Raw genomic sequence first — 18,252 nt, forward strand, 5'->3', positions numbered from 1 at the left:
TCTTAGGTTCACTTACCTCTTGTTTTCCGGCGGTGATGTGGGCTCAGTTTCACTCCAGGGCTCTGCAATGGGATGTTCTGCATAATTTTCGGCGTCTGGGCGCTAACCTTGACAAAAAATTTTCCCTATCTGTAGAGGCCACGGGTTCACTAAGGTGGTGGACACACATCCCTAATCTGCGTAGAGGGGTACCTTGGACATATCAGATATCACGGGTAATAACAACGGATGCTAGCCCCACGGGGTGGGGAGCACACTGGGAAGGCAATTGCGTTCAGGGTCTGTGGTCCCATTCTGAGCGAGACACGTCCTCCAATCTGAAGGAATTGATGGCGGTGGAACGCGCCTTAGATAGGTTTCTTATACCTCTGCAGGGTAGACATGTTAGGCTACTCTCTGACAACCAGGTGACCGTTGCTTATGTGAACCACCAAGGAGGTACACGATCTAGGTCATTAATGAACGTTACGAATCATATCTTTCAGATGGCCGAGAATCACCTGCTCTCCCTTACGGCCCTTCATATAAAGGGAAATCTAAATACCATGGCCGATTACTTAAGCCGCAACGAGCTCAAACAAGGGGACTGGTCTCTAAAACCGGCTGTCTTCAACCAGATCGTGCGGTTGTGGGGATATCCAGAGATAGATCTGTTTGCCAGTCGAGAAAACAAGAAACTCCATCAATTCTGTTCCCTAGACCCAAGGGACAATCCATACGCAGTCGACGCTCTTCTGATCCCCTGGAATTTCAATCTCGCCTACGCTTTCCCTCCTCTGAATCTCATTCCTCTAGTTCTGAGAAAAATTCGGGAAGACGGAGCCCGAGTGGTTTTAATAGCCCCATTCTGGCCCAGAAGGTCTTGGTTCCCATGGTTGAGAAGCATGTCCATTTCCCAACCATGGATCCTCCCAGAAATACCGGACCTCCTTTCCCAGGGTCCAGTCTTCCATCCACGAGTAACCAACTTGCACCTGACAGCGTGGAACTTGAGAGGTCACTTCTGAAAGGAAAAGGATTCTCCCAGAATCTTGTAGATACTCTACTTAAAAGTAGGAAAGCCTCCACGACTAACATTTATGTTAGGGTATGGAGGAAGTTCCTATCAAGTTCAGGAGCACAGATCGATCAAAAACCTGATATTGCTCAAATCCTAGAGTTTTTACAGAAGGGCCTAGAGTTAGGCTTAGCCACCAGCACCCTTAGAGTTCAGGTTTCAGCTCTAGGGGCACTATATAATTCCAACATAGCCAATAATCACTGGATAACAAGGTTTTTCAAAGCGGTCACCAGATCCAGGCCGGTTATTAAACAGAGAATAGTTCCATGGGACCTAAATCTTGTGCTCTCGGCTCTAACACAAGCTCCGTTCGAGCCCATTGACTCTGTCCCGATCAAGATCCTGTCGGTCAAAACAGCCCTCTTAGTTGCCCTTACATCGGCAAGAAGGGTTAGTGATCTTCAGGCATTATCCAGGCAGCGCCCATATATGCAATTTTTGGAAGATAGAGTGGTGATGAGACCTGACCCTCTTTATCTTCCAAAGGTTGCCTCAAAATTTCATAGATCCCAGGAGGTGATCCTACCTTCATTTTGTCCTAATCCCTCTAACAATAAAGAGCAGAGATTTCATTGTTTGGACGTACGTAGGTGCCTTCTCAAATACATTTCAGTAACAGACACCTGGAAAAAAGACCACGCTTTATTTTTATCCTACCAGGGGGTTAGGAAGGGATTTAAAGTATCAAAAAATACCCTAGCCAGATGGATTAGGGAGGCGATATCTCTTGCTTATACCGCAGGTGGCGTGGAAATCCCAGAAGGTATAAAGGCTCACTCTACTCGTGCGGTGGCCACATCCTGGGCTGAGAGAGCAGAAGTATCGATTGAGGACATCTGTAAGGCGGCCACATGGTCTTCTCCATCCACCTTTCTTAGACACTATAGATTAGATCTAGGTGGCTCCTCCGACCTCACGTTTGGGAGAAGGGTGCTGGAAACTATTATCCCTCCCTAGTCACCTTTTCACTTCTCTGAAAGTCTCTCGTTGTGCTGTCATGGCGACTGAATAAATACGTACGCTACTCACCTGGTAGCAGTGTTTTTTCAGGAGCCATGACAGCACCCTTATATTCCCTACCCTCTTTGTTTATGGGTTTAACACTTCCTTTAGAGAAATTCCTAAGTTTATTCACTGGGTGAATTGTACCATATATTAATATTGTCTATGTGCTACTAACCTAGAAGGTCCTTTCATACTCTGTAAACCAACTGGCGGGGGAGTGAGGTGCCGCCCTTTTATGTCTGAGGTTTCCTGTCCCTGAAGGGCGGATCCCCTCTCTCGTTGTGCTGTCATGGCTCCTGAAAAAACACTGCTACCAGGTGAGTAGCGTACGTATATTTATATATTATGTGTGTGTTTTTTTTTGTTTTTTTTTACACATGGATCCCTTGTATAGCCGTATGTCAGTTTTGCAAGCCTGCGATAAAAACACGCATTATGGATGCCATACGGATTACATACGGAGGATGCCATGTGCAAAAAACGCTGACACACCCTGCCTACGGAGTAGCTACGGACCACTATTTTCGGGACTTTTCAGCGTATTACAGCCGTAATATACGGACCGTATTTTCATACGCTGTGTGTGACGCCGGCCTTAAAGTCGCTGAGCTTACTGCCGTACGTTGAACATGACGTTAGCATGGCCGGCAATGCCAGACACCGGCATCAGATGTGAAAACTCACCAATGGACCCAGGGAATGTGAGTACAGCGTGGTTGGTATGTTTTAACCCATTACTTGCCAAATTAGCAATTTTCACCTCGAAAATAGGTGCTTTGAAAGCTCTCTGGATGGAAGAATATTCAATTAAAAATGACAATGACATTATTTCCTGTTTTAAAAACATTCATCTTACAAACGCAACACACAAAATTGGACCTAATTATAAAATCTTAGATGCTAGAAGCAAAAGATTAGGCGTCCCAAAAAAGGACATTGGTAGATAATGGGTGACCAACATTAACTGAAAAGGAGACAACCCCTTTAATAAAGTTCTTCTTTTATCTTGGAGTCCTTAAGTGTGTGTGTGTGTATATATGTATATATATATATATATATATATATAATATAAATTTTTTTTTTTTTTTTTTTCAAACATGGTGCAGAGATGTAAAGAGGACCTGACATCAGGTCAAAAAGGATACATTTTGGTTCTTACTTTATTCTTATTGCCCCCCTTACTACTCCATTTTTTTTTTTAAATGCACTAGAGATATTAGTTTGTTTTTTTTCTTAGCGCTTATTTGTATGGTCCTTACAATAATCCATGGCTCATTGGATCCTCAGGGGCGTGTCTTTAGGCAGCTCTACTTTACCATGTCAGTAACGCCCCCTTTGTGCAGACCATAAAAAACATAAAAATTATCACTAAATTACAAAAACCCCATAACTCCAAAACCTTATGGTGGATTAAAACAAATAAACACGCAATACTTAGTGGAGCAGTGAGAATAAAATAAGAGTTAAATAGCCGTACTTAACCATTAGGAAGGTTCTTTTTAACCATTTTCTAAGTATTTCTCTATTTAGAATGTGACTTTGTAATCTTTGCAGGAGATGTTGTTGGCATCTTCACAGCCATAGACTTTAGAAAAGTGTGACTGTTTAGCTTGCTTTCATTTAACCTTGTGTTTACAGCTAATGTAAATTAGAGTTTTGGATTTAAAGGCAATTTAAATGTTAGAACCTGCATCCTTCTCTGCTTAATAGTTCGTAGCTGTGAGCTCTGAGCACAAATTAGGCTCCGTCGCCCGCTGTGTGATAGATGAATACAAGATATTATTCCTCTTTCGATACATGGTGTGTTTTACCTTGTGCTCTAATGGCTTAGCCGCATCAATATTACCTATGTATCGTGAATAAGCTAACAATGTGCTGACATTGAGAGAACAACAGAATTTATTGTGGTTGCTTAAAATGCAGCAACATAAAGCAATAGAACTTTTTTGCATTTACTAAAGTGCCTGTGATAATTGCAAGTGTATATTACTCGTATTTAAGTATCTCCAGATAAGCTCTTACATATTTAATACTCCTCAAAATTTATATATAAATTAACAGGATGTGGAAATATTATTTGTGAAAATTAAAATCTTCAAAGCTACAACTAGTCTGGTATATAGATGAGTGAACGTCCTATCCGAGCATACTTGGGTGTTATCCGAGTATATTTGGCATGCTCGTATATTATGTTCCAGCCCCACGGCTGCATGATTTGCGGCTGTTAGACAACCTGAACACATGTGAGGATAGTGTAACAAACAGGCAATCCCCACATGTATTCAGGCTGTCTAACAGCCGCAAATCATGCAGCCGCAAAGGCTAGAACATAATATACGAGCACACCCAGATGCTCGGATAAGACGTTATCTGAGCACGTTCACTCATGACTAGTCTGGAACTTACAAAAGTGAAATAGGAACACTGAAAGTTTCTCATTTCCCCTCTAAGCCCCAAGAAATTGTGAACTTAGAGGTTGTCCACTTCTCATACAACCTCTTCTCAATGTGAGTGCTTGCTCCCATTAAAATAAAAGCACTTATACTCACCTCCATTGGTGCCAGCACTCTCTCCTGGGGCTCAGGTAAGGTTCGGATGTAATGCGAGACCTGCATTCAATTACTGCCTGTCTCATTGTCCGCACAACAGGAAGTCAGAGAGCAGTTGCAGCCCTGACTTCCTGTTGATGTTCGATACATCAGAAGGAGGAGACAGTAAAGCCAGCGCCGATTGGGAGCAAGGCTTGCATGATGCTTATTCTGCTGGAACGGGGCATACATGGGAGATTAATATAGGAGTTTCTTGTAATTTTTTTTTTTTATAATAGTAAAATAAATCCTATGTCTTCCATGCTCTCCTGAAGCTTTTGCTCTACCCATATTCTGCGCTGAGTAGGGAGTAAATTGGACGACACATTCAAGGTCCCCAGTCTGGGGACTAATCAGAAACCATTTTCTGGCCACAATGTAGACCCACCTTAGCAGTGACTGGCTCAGTGGGCATTTACATTGTTGAGTGACCCTTTCTGTGGTTAGTATAATAATCAGGGGTTGGCATAGAGGCTACTAAAAGGTCCTTGAGACCTGAAGTTTCCTGTGCAAGGTTCAGTTCTTGCATGGTGCGGACATTTTGCATTGCCATTTTGTGTGATGACTGGGTTACTATTTGACAACTCTTCTGGATTCACTCGTACATGCTCACTAAGGTTTGTGCTTGGACTTTTGATTGGCCTGAGGCCTCTGCCTCTCACCCGGATTCTGACGTTCTATCCCTGACCTTGCTATATGATTTTGACTATTTCATTGACTAGTGATTCTCAGGTTATAGCGGCAGTTGGTTTGGTTACTCCTCTCAGCTTGCTCAACCAGTATGAGACCATTCTGTAGACTCAACCTGGGTGCTTGTGTAGCTAATTTGAATGAAAATCTCCTGCTGATAAACCAATGATTTTATCATTTTATGACATGAGCAACAGTTTTCCTTGTAGACAGTTGTGGTAACTGAGGCCTATTATTCTTAGCATTTCTATGGTATCGTCCTTCTGTAATCCTGGAAATGACACGATTAATTACCGTGCCGACACCGACTGCAGGGGGAGCCCAGTATCACACAGGATAGTATTAGATACACAGCTCAGCAGTCAGTATCACAAGATAGGATTAGATACACAGCCCAGTATCACACAGGATAGGATTAGATACATGGCTCAGCAGACTGTATCACACGGGATAGGATTAGATACATGGCTCAGCAGACAGTACCACACAGGATTAGATACACGGCTCAGCAGTCAGTATCACACAAGATAGGATTTGATACACAGCCCACTATCACACCGGATAGGATTAGATACATGGTTAACAGACTGTATCACACGGGATAGGATTGGATACATGGCTAGCAGACTGTATCACATGGGATAGGATTGGATACATGGCTAGCAGACTGTATCACACGGGATAGGATTAGATACACAGCCCAGTATCACACAGGATAGGATTAGATACATGGCTTAGCAGACTGTATCACTCAAGATAGGATTAGATACACTGCTAGGCAGACAGTAACACACCGGATAGGATTAGATACAGCTCAGGAGATAATAATAATTAATAATTACCGTATTTTTCTGACCATAAGACGCACTTTTTTCCTCCAAATTTGGGAGGAAAGTGTGGGTGCGTCTTATGGTACGGATGTAGTATGTGGGGAGGGGGGCAGCAGTGAGTGGGATCGCACTGTTATCCCACTTCAGGATGTCCCCGCTGCCCAGAATCACAGCTGGGGAAACCATGTGGTCCCGATGATTAAGTGCAGTGAATATTCATTAGCGGCTCCCCGCCCACCTATCAGCTGAGCGGTGAGCGGGAGCAGCAAATGAATACTGCACTTAAGCAGGGACACGCATGGCTTCTCCAGCGCTGATTCCTGCAGCAGCTGGGCATGTCTGTGTGTCTGGGGGAGAGGAGGCAGCAGCAGCAGGGGCCAGAGGAGAGAGGAGATCGCTGCATACCTGCCTGCCATGCCTGGGCTGGACGTCAAGTGCTGTGCACAAACAGGACCTGTTTGATGTCAGGAGTGGGCGGGCTGGAGCATCACATGGCAGCTCAGAGCCCTCCCTCTTCTTGACATCATCACAGGTCCTTCAGGCTCTCCACTAGAATCTGCAGCTTACTCATAACCTGTGCTGTGGAAAGGAAACGAGGGAAGGCTCTGTGTGCAGTCATGGGATGCTTTTACCTCACCACAGTGTGGCTGGCTGCCACATTTAAGAGGTTAGTCTTTACAACACACAATAAAGCACTCTGCCACTCCTTTGGTGAACTATAACTCCCAGCATGTCATAGGATCTGCAGGACATGCTGGGAGTTTTAGTTCTCCCATGGGATTTTAAAGCAGCACTCTAGTGTTATTTTGCAGTGCTGGAGTGGTGCTTTCAATATAAGCCCTGTGCCCCCATTCTTATACTCACCCTCCAGCATCTTCATATAGTACTGTACAGACACCACACTGGTCCCGCAGCTTCCAACATAATAACATACTATTATATATAATAACACCACATATAATAGTATGTTATTTATGTTATTAAATATTTTACCACATTTTTTTGCTTCAAATATTTTTTTTTCCCCTATTTTCCACCTCTAAAACCTGGGTGCGCCTTATAGTCCGGTGCGTCTTATAGTCCGAAAAATATAGCGCCAACATATTCCGCAGTGCTTTACAAATTATAGAGGGGACTTGTACAGACAATAGACATTACAGCATAACCGAAATCACAGTTCACAATAGATACCAAGAGGAATGAGGGCCCTGCTCGCAAGCTTACAAACTATGAGGAAAAGGGGAGACACGAGAGGTGGATGGTAACAATTGCTTTAGTTATTCGGACCAGCCATAGTGTAAGGCTCGGGTGTTCATGTAAAGCTGCATGAACCAGTTAACAGCCTAAGTATGTAACAGTACAGACACAGAGGGCTATTAACTGCATAAAGTGTATGAGAACATGATGCGAGGAACCTGATTATGTTTTTTTTTTTTTTTTTTTTTTTTTAATAGGCCACACAGGAATAGTTAGGTTAATGCGTTGAGGAGGTAGGCCAGTCTGAACAAATGCATTTTTAGAGCACGTTAAAACTGTGGGGATTGTGGATTAATCGTATTAACCTGGGTAGTGCATTCACACAGGATAGGATTAGGTACACAGCTCAGCAGACGGTTTCACACAGGATAGGATTAGATACACAGCTCAGCAACAGGATGGGCCAAAGGACAGGACCTTTTCATTCCAAGAATTCCACTCATTCCATCTGATTTCCCTTTTGATTTTAAAGCCACCAGTTTCCACTTCGACTGGCATTTGCAATGTCCATTAACAAGGCTCCGGGACAATCCTTGAAAGTAGTAGGGATCAATTTGCAATCTCCATGCTTTTCTCATGGTCAACTTTACGTGGCCTGTTCAAGAGTTGGAACTGCCAAAAATCTGTTCATCTTTGCATCGGAAGGAAAAACCAAAAATATTGTTTATCAAGACTCTTGAATGAGTTGAAAATAAAATATCAATACTTAGGTAATTGTTTAGTTAATTTGTGTTGCAAATCTGTAGTGTTGAGCATATGATGTGAAATGTTTTTATGTGCGATATAATCATTATAATTTATTGTAACTATCCACAGTTAGTACTTTGCCCGGGCAACGCCGGGCTCTTCAGCTAGTATAAAATAAATATAGAGAAGAGATGGCCCAGTTATCCTAATTTTTGCTTGAGAATTATGTAATATTAAAATGCCATCAGTAATTGAGTTGATATTTAATTCTGTCTAGAAAGGAGACTGGAACTCATCAGAAACTTTCAATCCTGCAAATGAATGCCATTTTCATTTTTCTTGTCATTATCTGTATGTTACAATAGATAGGAGTCCTTAAAATCAGAAATTAGCCCTAGACCTAACATGGAACAATAAAAGAGATGTCTATATTTAAAGAAATATAAAGATACTTGACATTATATTCCGTCCTACATTTTAATCAGATGATAAGAAATAAACTAAGATCACAGCATGGGGATGGCATTGGCAGCTAATTCCGACTTTATTCTTAACCTGTTCATGTCAGGAATCATTTCACATGTGTTTTATTATCAATGTAACTAGATTGTGGCCCGATTCTAACGCATCGGGTATTCTAGAATATGCATGTCCCCGTAGTATATGGACAATGATGATTCCAGAATTCGCGGCAGATTGTGCCCGTCGCTGATTGGTCGAGGCAACCTTTATGACATCATCGTCGCCATGGCAACCATTATGACATCTACGTCGATACTGTGCCCGTCGCTGAATCAGAAACGTGGGATTTCTACGTCCTTTATGACATCATCGTCGCTGTGCCCGTTGCTGATTGGTCGAGGCCTGGTGCCAATCAGACGCTGGATTTCCAGGACTCGGACACAGACAGACGGAAAAACCCTTAGGCAATTATATATATATATATATATATATATAAATATATATATATATATATATATATATATATATATATATATATATATATATATATATATATATATATATATATATATACATACTAGATTGTGGACCGATTCTAACGCATCGGGTATTCTAGAATATGCATGTCCCCGTAGTATATGGACAATGATGATTCCAGAATTCGCGGCAGACTGTGCCCATCGCTGATTGGTCGATGCAACCTTTATGACATCGTCGCCATGGCAACCATTATGACATCTACGTCGATACTCTGCCCATCGCTGATTGGTCGAGGCGAATTCGTGGCAGACTGTGCCCGTCGCTGATTGGTCGAGGCAACCTTTATGACATCATCGTCGCCATGCTGTGCCCGTTGCTGATTGGTCGAGGCCACCAGGCCTCGACCAGAGACATGGGATTTCCAGGACAGACAGAAGGAAAAACCCTTAGACAATTATATATAGATAGATAGATAGATTATTATTCAACCATTTAAATTCCTGACGTGACAGATTCAGGTATGTCTTCATCCATTATTTTTTTTTTTTCCAATGGGTGACCTAAACATCATTCACTCAGATAATTTAATTTACACTGCATTGGCATAAGTGGCTTATATGTACATTTCCCCAGGTATATGCAGACACCATGTTGCATGGGACTGCATATAGGAGTAAAATCGCAAGTTCAGTCTACATTCAAGAGCCAATTACAGATATTTCATAATGTAAGAGCAAAGATGTGCAATGAGACATTAAGGCCATGTTCACATGTTGCTTTTTTAAATGCAAATTTTCAGCTGTTTCACAGTACCAGCAAAGTCTGTGAGAATTCAGAAATATCCTGCACACTGCTTGTTTTTTTTTTTGTCCTCAGTATACCACATTTCAAATGCAGCATGTCACTTCTTTCACCCATTGAAGGCAATAGGTGGTGCAAAAAAACAGATATCACGTTTTGGTGCCAAAACCTGATGGAGTACAATCGGATTTTTGTTTTTAAGCACTAAACTTTATCAGCATGTACAAGATACAAATGTACCTTGACAAAAAAGCAGCAAAACCTACTTTTTAGAGGCAATTAGGTTACTGCCAAGAGAGCAGGTTTTGACTTGGGAAATGAACACAGCAAAAATGCAACATGTGAACAGAGCCCTAAAAGCCTGTCATGATAAAAATGTCACCCAAGTGAGATACTATAAATTGTTACTTCTAAGTGATAAGAGATACTGTCCACGGTCTGGATTGTCGGTGCTTCGGACAGAGCGGAAAACCCGCTCCGCCCAAAGCGCCACCCCCTTCTGTACGTGCAATGGTTCCGGATGTTTTCATTGCACACATCCTCAATCGCCACACCCCATACATAGGACCTGTTATTTACCTTGCGGCAACGGAGCGCCGCTGCATTCTAAAAAGACGCTCCGCATGCCCGTAAACACAGGGCCACCGGATGTGTGTTTGCATGCATATCAGAGACGGGATTTCATAAAATCCCCTCCACTATGCTGTAACATCTGGACGCTGCGGGTTGAACGCTGTGGCTGTACGCAGCGTTCAATCCGCAGCTAATCTGCATGTAATCCGGCCCGTGGACACATACCCTTACTCCAGCTCTACTAACAATAGGTTTTTATTTAATATGAGTACAAGACAGATGACAAATATCAAAAAGCAAAAAAACTGACTAGCACTTACAGAAAAAGACAAGTGTGACCTGGTGCATACTAATAGAGCCTGTCTATATAACTAACAAATTAAATCTGCACTCTGAAACGCTACAGTATGTAAATATTGCATATATTTTAAGTGTATTACTGCTGTAGAAAACATGTTAAAAAATGAAGGTACTTGGCTCACAAATTGGCCGGCCACAGTCATCGGCTCGTAACATTGAGAGGAATTGCACTCCGAGTGAGTTGTCAGTCAAAGTGCTGGTGGAGTGCTCATATCTGTGGCTCACTGTATGCTGAGTGATGACTAACGCTATGACTGACAGCCATTGGCTCCAGGAGCAATAAAGCTAATTTTCACCTGGTAACTACACAAGGAACATGCCGTTCTGTTTAAAAGAGTTATCCACTACTAGGACAACCCCTTCATAATCTAAATGTTCAGCCTGAAAAAATTGTTTCCAAAATTGTGCTGATGTAAAGTAGACGTGGGTAATGTTTATTAACTATTTTGTGTCACACAACTCTCTGGTTTAACAGAATAAAAATTTGAAAATTGCGAAATTTTCCCCAAATTTCCAATTTTTTTGGACTCTGCTCCCTGGTATACATTGGGGTTTGCGTTTTTCTTTGCTGTATGTAATAACTCCACCGGCTGTGCGATTATTTAATACAGTTGTTTCTAGCAAAAAACAAACAAAAAAAACACAAAACACTTTTTACAAAGGAGTCCTATGAGTGATGGATAGTGCTATTATATTCATATGCCTGGAAAAGTTCTCGTAGTATCGGTTTAACAAAAAATGAAAACGCAAATCGTAATTCTATAAAGAAAGCTTCTATACGTTCCATGACAGATCTTACTGTAAGGGTGATAGTATGTAAGAAATAAATGACACGTTATATGCAGATTGACCGTATTAAATTTCAGTCCATCTTCCATATGAATAGTTAACTTTTTTCTTACCTTTGGGAAATAAACAATAAAAGTCATAGCTTATTAAATATTGTTTCCCGTTATGCTTTGTCACTCCAAATTCACTTTGAAGCAGAGCATGATGGAACGATTCAATATATCGTGAGCTGAGATATCTGACCTTTATAACTGTCTATTTTATGTGCATTTTGCTCTTCCATCAAATCAGATAATTTCACCTGTCTGGGCCAGACACGGGGAGGTCCATGTTCCTTCTATCTTGTATTGGTCAATTCTGCTTATTCTGTTGACTGACTGAAGTTTTAGTCTTTGTTAATGGTATACTAAATATTTCATATAGTTAATATGCCTAGATACATACACAAAGCTGGACCATTGAAAACAAGAGTGCGTAGACTCGACACAACCTGCAGCACAAGTATCTCCAGAACACGGAATAACAGTATTTCTGACTATTCTAAGAGTTTCACTGCAAATTTCTCTAGTTTTCCTCTCTGCAGGCTCCATTTCATATATTCAGTTGTCCCTGAGCTAGTGGGTGAGGAGCAGTTCTTATTTCTCCCACATACAAGGCAGAGACATAAGGAATTCCTGCTCTCCTTGGTCTATGTAGATTTTTTTCGAAGTAACAACAACAGCTTGGAGGAGGAGATATAGCTGTACTGAGCAGTGTAACTGTGATTCCAGCACTCATGACATACGATGCTAATTGGAGAGGATGAGCTGAACTGTTTCTATGCTTTCGTTTTTGTCATTTGTTCCTCACTCCTCCTGCCACCCTTCCCTGCATAGACTACAATAAGCATCTGTAATTTGACTCCTAGGGGCATGGTGTTGTGTATATACATTGAAAAAAAAAAAAACTGCTCCGCATCTCCGAAAAGAGTAAAGCAAGTGTGAACAGGTGCAAGATGCTGTGACTGCATAATGTACAAACCAAAGAAAATAGCAGCTGTAAACGCTAAGGTGTAGGCAAACATTGAATATTGGAGTTTTGAATGGCATTGCTACTATGCAGAATATGCTTAAAAGACGAAGGTACTTAGCCCATACATTGGCCAATTCGTGAGAGCCCATCAGCTATGGCAAGGTGACCTTTCTTTCATGGGACCCTAAACCTAATATTTATCAACATGCCTCTACTGGGCTAAAAATCTACAAATTTAAATGTCAGGTAGGATCCAGCAATAATTAAGAACCGCTGGAGGATTGCTCAGTCAGAAATGGAGGCAGTCACAACCTCCAACTGTATACCACAAAAAACTGACCAGCACCTCCGAACATATGAAAGTAAATGTGAACAGGTGCAAGCTATGACTGCATAATGTACCTCTTAGCACTTAGTGTGCTTGTGTTAGATAGATAATTAAGATAGATAATAGATAGATGATAGATAATATCTATAATATAACAGTGGGAGCGTCACTCTGTCCAAAGCCTTTATAGACTGTGCAAGCGCAATGCACCGTGCCTGCGCAGTCTGGACAAGAGTGACGCAGCCGAACTTACTTATCTCCCCCCAATATACCGGCCATGGGGGCTCCACACACCCATGTATCCCCCATAATATAGCGGCCATGGGGGCTCTGTGCTCTGCAGCTCCGGTCAGGGTAGATTGTAGAGCACAGCAGAGCTCCAGGACCTTCGATGATGTCACCAGCATGTGACCACTGACGCGAGTGGGCGGAGTCAGCCCTCGCTGTGCTGGCTGCAGGGGTGCTGTATTCATTATAGCCAGAGCCACACTCAGGCAGTAAGTACAGCCGCACTCACGCAGTACAGCCACACTCAGCCACACTAACGCAGTACAGCCGCATTCACGCAGTACAGCTGTGCTCAGTATAGCTGCACTCAGGCAGCACAGCCGCACTCAGGCAGCACAGCCACACTCGGCACAGCCGGAGAGAGAAAGATGGGAGCAACATATGGCAGAATGGAAACAGGAACAGGCAGAATGGGTGCAGCACATTACAACAGAATGGTTGCGCAGGATGGGAGCACCACATGACAAAATGGGGACGCAGGATGGGAACAGCACATGACAGAATGGTTGCGCACGATGGGAGCACCACATGACAGGATGGGGGCAGGATGGGAGCAGCACATGACAAGATGGGGCGCAGGATGGGAGCACGTGACAGGATGGGGATGCAGGATGGAGCAGCATGTGACAGGATGGGGGCGCAGGATGGAGCAGCACGTGACAGGATGGGAGCACAGGGTGGAGCAGCACGTGACAGGATGGGGGCGCAGGATGGAGCAGCACATGACAGGATGGGGACGCAGGTTGGAACAGCACATGACAGGATGGGGGCGCAGGATGGAGCAGCACATGACAGGATAGGGGAGCAAGATGGGAGCAGCACATACCAGGATGGAGACCATATACCAATATAAATGCCCGGGCGTAGAATGGGTTCAATAGCTAGTATACAGTGGGGCAAAAAAGTATTTAGTCAGTCAGCAATAGTGCAAGTTCCACCACTTAAAAAGATGAGAGGCGTCTGTAATTTACATCATAGGTAGACCTCAACTATGGGAGACAAACTGAGAAAAAAAAATCCAGAAAATCACATTGTCTGTTTTTTTTATCATTTTTTTGCATATTATGGTGGAAAATAAGTATTTGGTCAGAAACAAACAATCAAGATTTCTGGCTCTCACAGACCTGTAACTTCTTCTTTAAGAGTCTCCTCTTTCCTCCACTCATTACCTGTAGTAATGGCACCTGTTTAAACTTGTTATCAGTATAAAAAGACACCTGTGCACACCCTCAAACAGTCTGACTCCAAACTCCACTATGGTGAAGACCAAAGAGCTGTCAAAGGACACCAGAAACAAAATTGTAGCCCTGCTCCAGGCTGGGAAGACTGAATCTGCAATAGCCAACCAGCTTGGAGTGAAGAAATCAACAGTGGGAGCAATAATTAGAAAATGGAAGACATACAAGACCACTGATAATCTCCCTCGATCTGGGGCTCCACGCAAAATCCCACCCCGTGGGGTCAGAATGATCACAAGAACGGTGAGCAAAAATCCCAGAACCACGCGGGGGGACCTAGTGAATGAACTGCAGAGAGCTGGGACCAATGTAACAAGGCCTACCATAAGTAACACACTACGCCACCATGGACTCAGATCCTGCAGTGCCAGACGTGTCTCACTGCTTAAGCCAGTACATGTCCGGGCCCGTCTGAAGTTTGCTAGAGAGCATTTGCATGATCCAGAGGAGTTTTGGGAGAATGTCCTATGGTCTGATGAAACCAAACTGGAACTGTTTGGTAGAAACACAACTTGTCGTGTTTGGAGGAAAAAGAATACTGAGTTGCATCCATCAAACACCATACCTACTGTAAAGCATGGTGGTGGAAACATCATGCTTTGGGGCTGTTTCTCTGCAAAGGGGCCAGGACGACTGATCCGGGTACATGAAAGAATGAATGGGGCCATGTATCGTGAGATTTTGAGTGCAAACCTCCTTCCATCAGCAAGGGCATTGAAGATGAAACGTGGCTGGGTCTTTCAACATGACAATGATCCAAAGCACACCGCCAGGGCAACGAAGGAGTGGCTTCGTAAGAAGCATTTCAAGGTCCTGGAGTGGCCTAGCCAGTCTCCAGATCTCAACCCTATAGGAAACCTTTGGAGGGAGTTGAAAGTCTGTGTTGCCAAGCGAAAAGCCAAAAACATCACTGCTCTAGAGGAGATCCGCATGGAGGAATGGGCCAACATACCAACAACAGTGTGTGGCAACCTCGTGAAGACTTACAGAAAACGTTTGACCTCTGTCATTGCCAACAAAGGCTATATTACAAAGTATTGAGATGAAATTTTGTTTCTGACCAAATACTTATTTTCCACCATAATATGCAAATAAAATGTTAAAAAAACAGACAATGTGATTTTCTGGATTTTTTTTTCTCAGTTTGTCTCCCATAGTTGAGGTCTACCTATGATGTAAATTACAGACGCCTCTCATCTTTTTAAGTGGTGGAACTTGCACTATTGCTGACTGACTAAATACTTTTTTGCCCCACTGTATATATAGATGATAGATATGGGATTGATGAATATGAGAGGTAATAGCTAGATAGATGATAAAATTAGACAATACTTGGCTAAATATTTTGGTGAAAGTAACAACAATATGGCCACAAGCAAAACTGTCATTAAAAATACTTATGATGAATTTCCCTCTAAATTCAACTTTTGTGAAGCACTTGTTAATCTGACATTATTAGGATCAAACCCTGTACTAAAGTATTAGCAAAATCTGTTTACATCAGTAACTGAAGAGGCTTAGACAACTAATCACCAACTTTTAGATGGTCACTTTTATTTTAAAAATATTCTCTTTGGTGAATTCTTTGGATCACTGGTATTTTCAGCTATACTTGACCTCATTGCCCTTCACTGCTGCCATCCATTGCTCCCAAGGTACTGGTGTCTGTTTCCCACAGTAAACAGATCTTTCCTTTATTAGAAAACAGCAGTGTTATGGAGGACCCTGACAGTCCATTTATTACATGGATGACAATTTATTTAAGTGGCTAGCAGCTAATACGACTATAGTCACTATTGAAATAAATCACTGACTGCAACTTCTATGGTGATTATAGCCGGGGAGTTTGATTTTCCCCCCCCCCCACTGACAAGGTAAATTCTTGACTAAATTCTGATGAAATCCACAATGTGTGAACATGAATAATAAAAATTAAATGGTTCAAAATTGCACAATCGGTCTTAGTAATTGACTGTCAATCCAGCCATCATCTGTCATTGCCCACCTGTCTTTGCTGACCTGGCTTCAGTAGTGATGGGACATTTTTGATTCCGCTGCATTGTTGCTTGCTTGTTGTATTCCCAAATGGGAATCATGGATTTTTGCTCGTTGTAGTATCCCTCGTTACTTTGTGATGGGTATATAGGGCATACTAGGGCAAGACGACTGTGAGCTGGTGCGCCAAACTTGTGTTCACAGCACTTGACCACTTCAGCTAGTTACTGGGCTCAGCGATCATGCCGAGGAAGATTGTTTGGAGAAATCAAAAACAAGTCAAGAAAAGTCCAGCTCAACTAACTTGTGAGCAAACATCTTTATACACCAAAAGTGCTCAGCAGAGGGTAAGACAATATCAGCGTAGACAGTTAAATGATGTGTCATCGACACGTTTCAGGGATGCGTAGTCACCTGAAATGCATCGATGTCGCATATTGTGTAACTGTCTACGCTGATGTTGTCTTACCCTCTGCTGAGCACTTTTGGTGAATAAAGAAGTTTCTTCACAAGGTCATTGAGCTGGACTTCTCTTGTTTTTGATCATTGTTTTTTGCTCGTTGGAGTATCCCCTGTTTTGTGATGGCTATATAGGGCGTATTAGGGCAAGACGACAGTGAGCTCGGGCACCATAAACTTGCATGCATTTAGGATGCCAACCTTCACAGCTATGTAGGGGTGCCATTAGGGAAGAAAATAAGGGAAAGAATCGGATAATTTAAATCTTGTGAAATTCAACCCTGGATATTTGTGTGGCATCCTGACTGTGGACTCGTATGAATATCTTTGTGTGCTTAACAGATGCCATTGTTTTACAAAAAATGTTTTTCTTTCTATCGATGACTGGGAACCTGAGTTGTTTCCTTTTTAAATAAGGTGTTAATAAAGTTTAACTGTAAGAGACAGTGACGGAGACATTTTGAACACTCTTACTTTATTCATACCGTGTTAGTCTATTCAATATACGACATAGTCTTCTGCTAGAAGATTGGTGGATAGCATGTCTGTGCAGTGGTAGCAGCAGGAGCTACACGGTAAAGAAATAGGACCGGGGCAGGCCAAGAGATGTCTGGAAGTTTAGGGGCTTAAATGGCAGAATAGTGTAGAAAACAGCCAATGGACAGGCAGGCAGTATGGCCAGTTTACTCATTGGTATCAGCTACGGGTGAAGGAAAGTCGGCATTGATCCATCCTTGATCTATTTTAACAAATGTATGGTTTTCTGCACTGACAGTGGATAAACTGGTCTGCTTAGGTGCAACAAAGCTGAACCCCCTCTACGATGGTACCCAGAAGGCTGGACATGATAGTATGTCCATACAAAACTGTTACTTTTTTCCATTGGTGTAGCTCTGTGCTGATGGGCATCAGTTTACTGCGGGGGGCCGCCTGTCAATCACCATGATGTCAGCAGTCACACCCCGTCAACGGAGTAGCAGAGAAAAAATGCTCTGTTCAGGTGGAGCAGCTGAATTGCAGCAGAAGATGTCAGTTGCCACTCTGAGCGTAAGAGGCAGGTAATTGCCTCTGTTAGAAACTACCTGCTTGTTAGTTTTTAGGCCCATACAGTATTAAAAAAAAAAAATCTATAATAGTCCTGGAAAACACCTTTAACATTATTAACTTTGTGTTTGCAATAAACAGGATTAACAGGGTTGGATCCAGCCCCGAACGACCTCAGTGTTTTTAGAAATCTTTTCAGAGTAATTGGACATGCGATTCGCTGTGAATTTATTCACCGTTGATTGCATTTTTTTCGGGAAAAAATTTGCCTAACTTGATAAATTGGAATTTCAAAAGATGTGATCAT

This window comes from Ranitomeya imitator, chromosome 9 (genome assembly GCF_032444005.1).
Source record: "Ranitomeya imitator isolate aRanImi1 chromosome 9, aRanImi1.pri, whole genome shotgun sequence".
NCBI classification, from domain to species: Eukaryota; Metazoa; Chordata; class Amphibia; order Anura; family Dendrobatidae; genus Ranitomeya; species Ranitomeya imitator.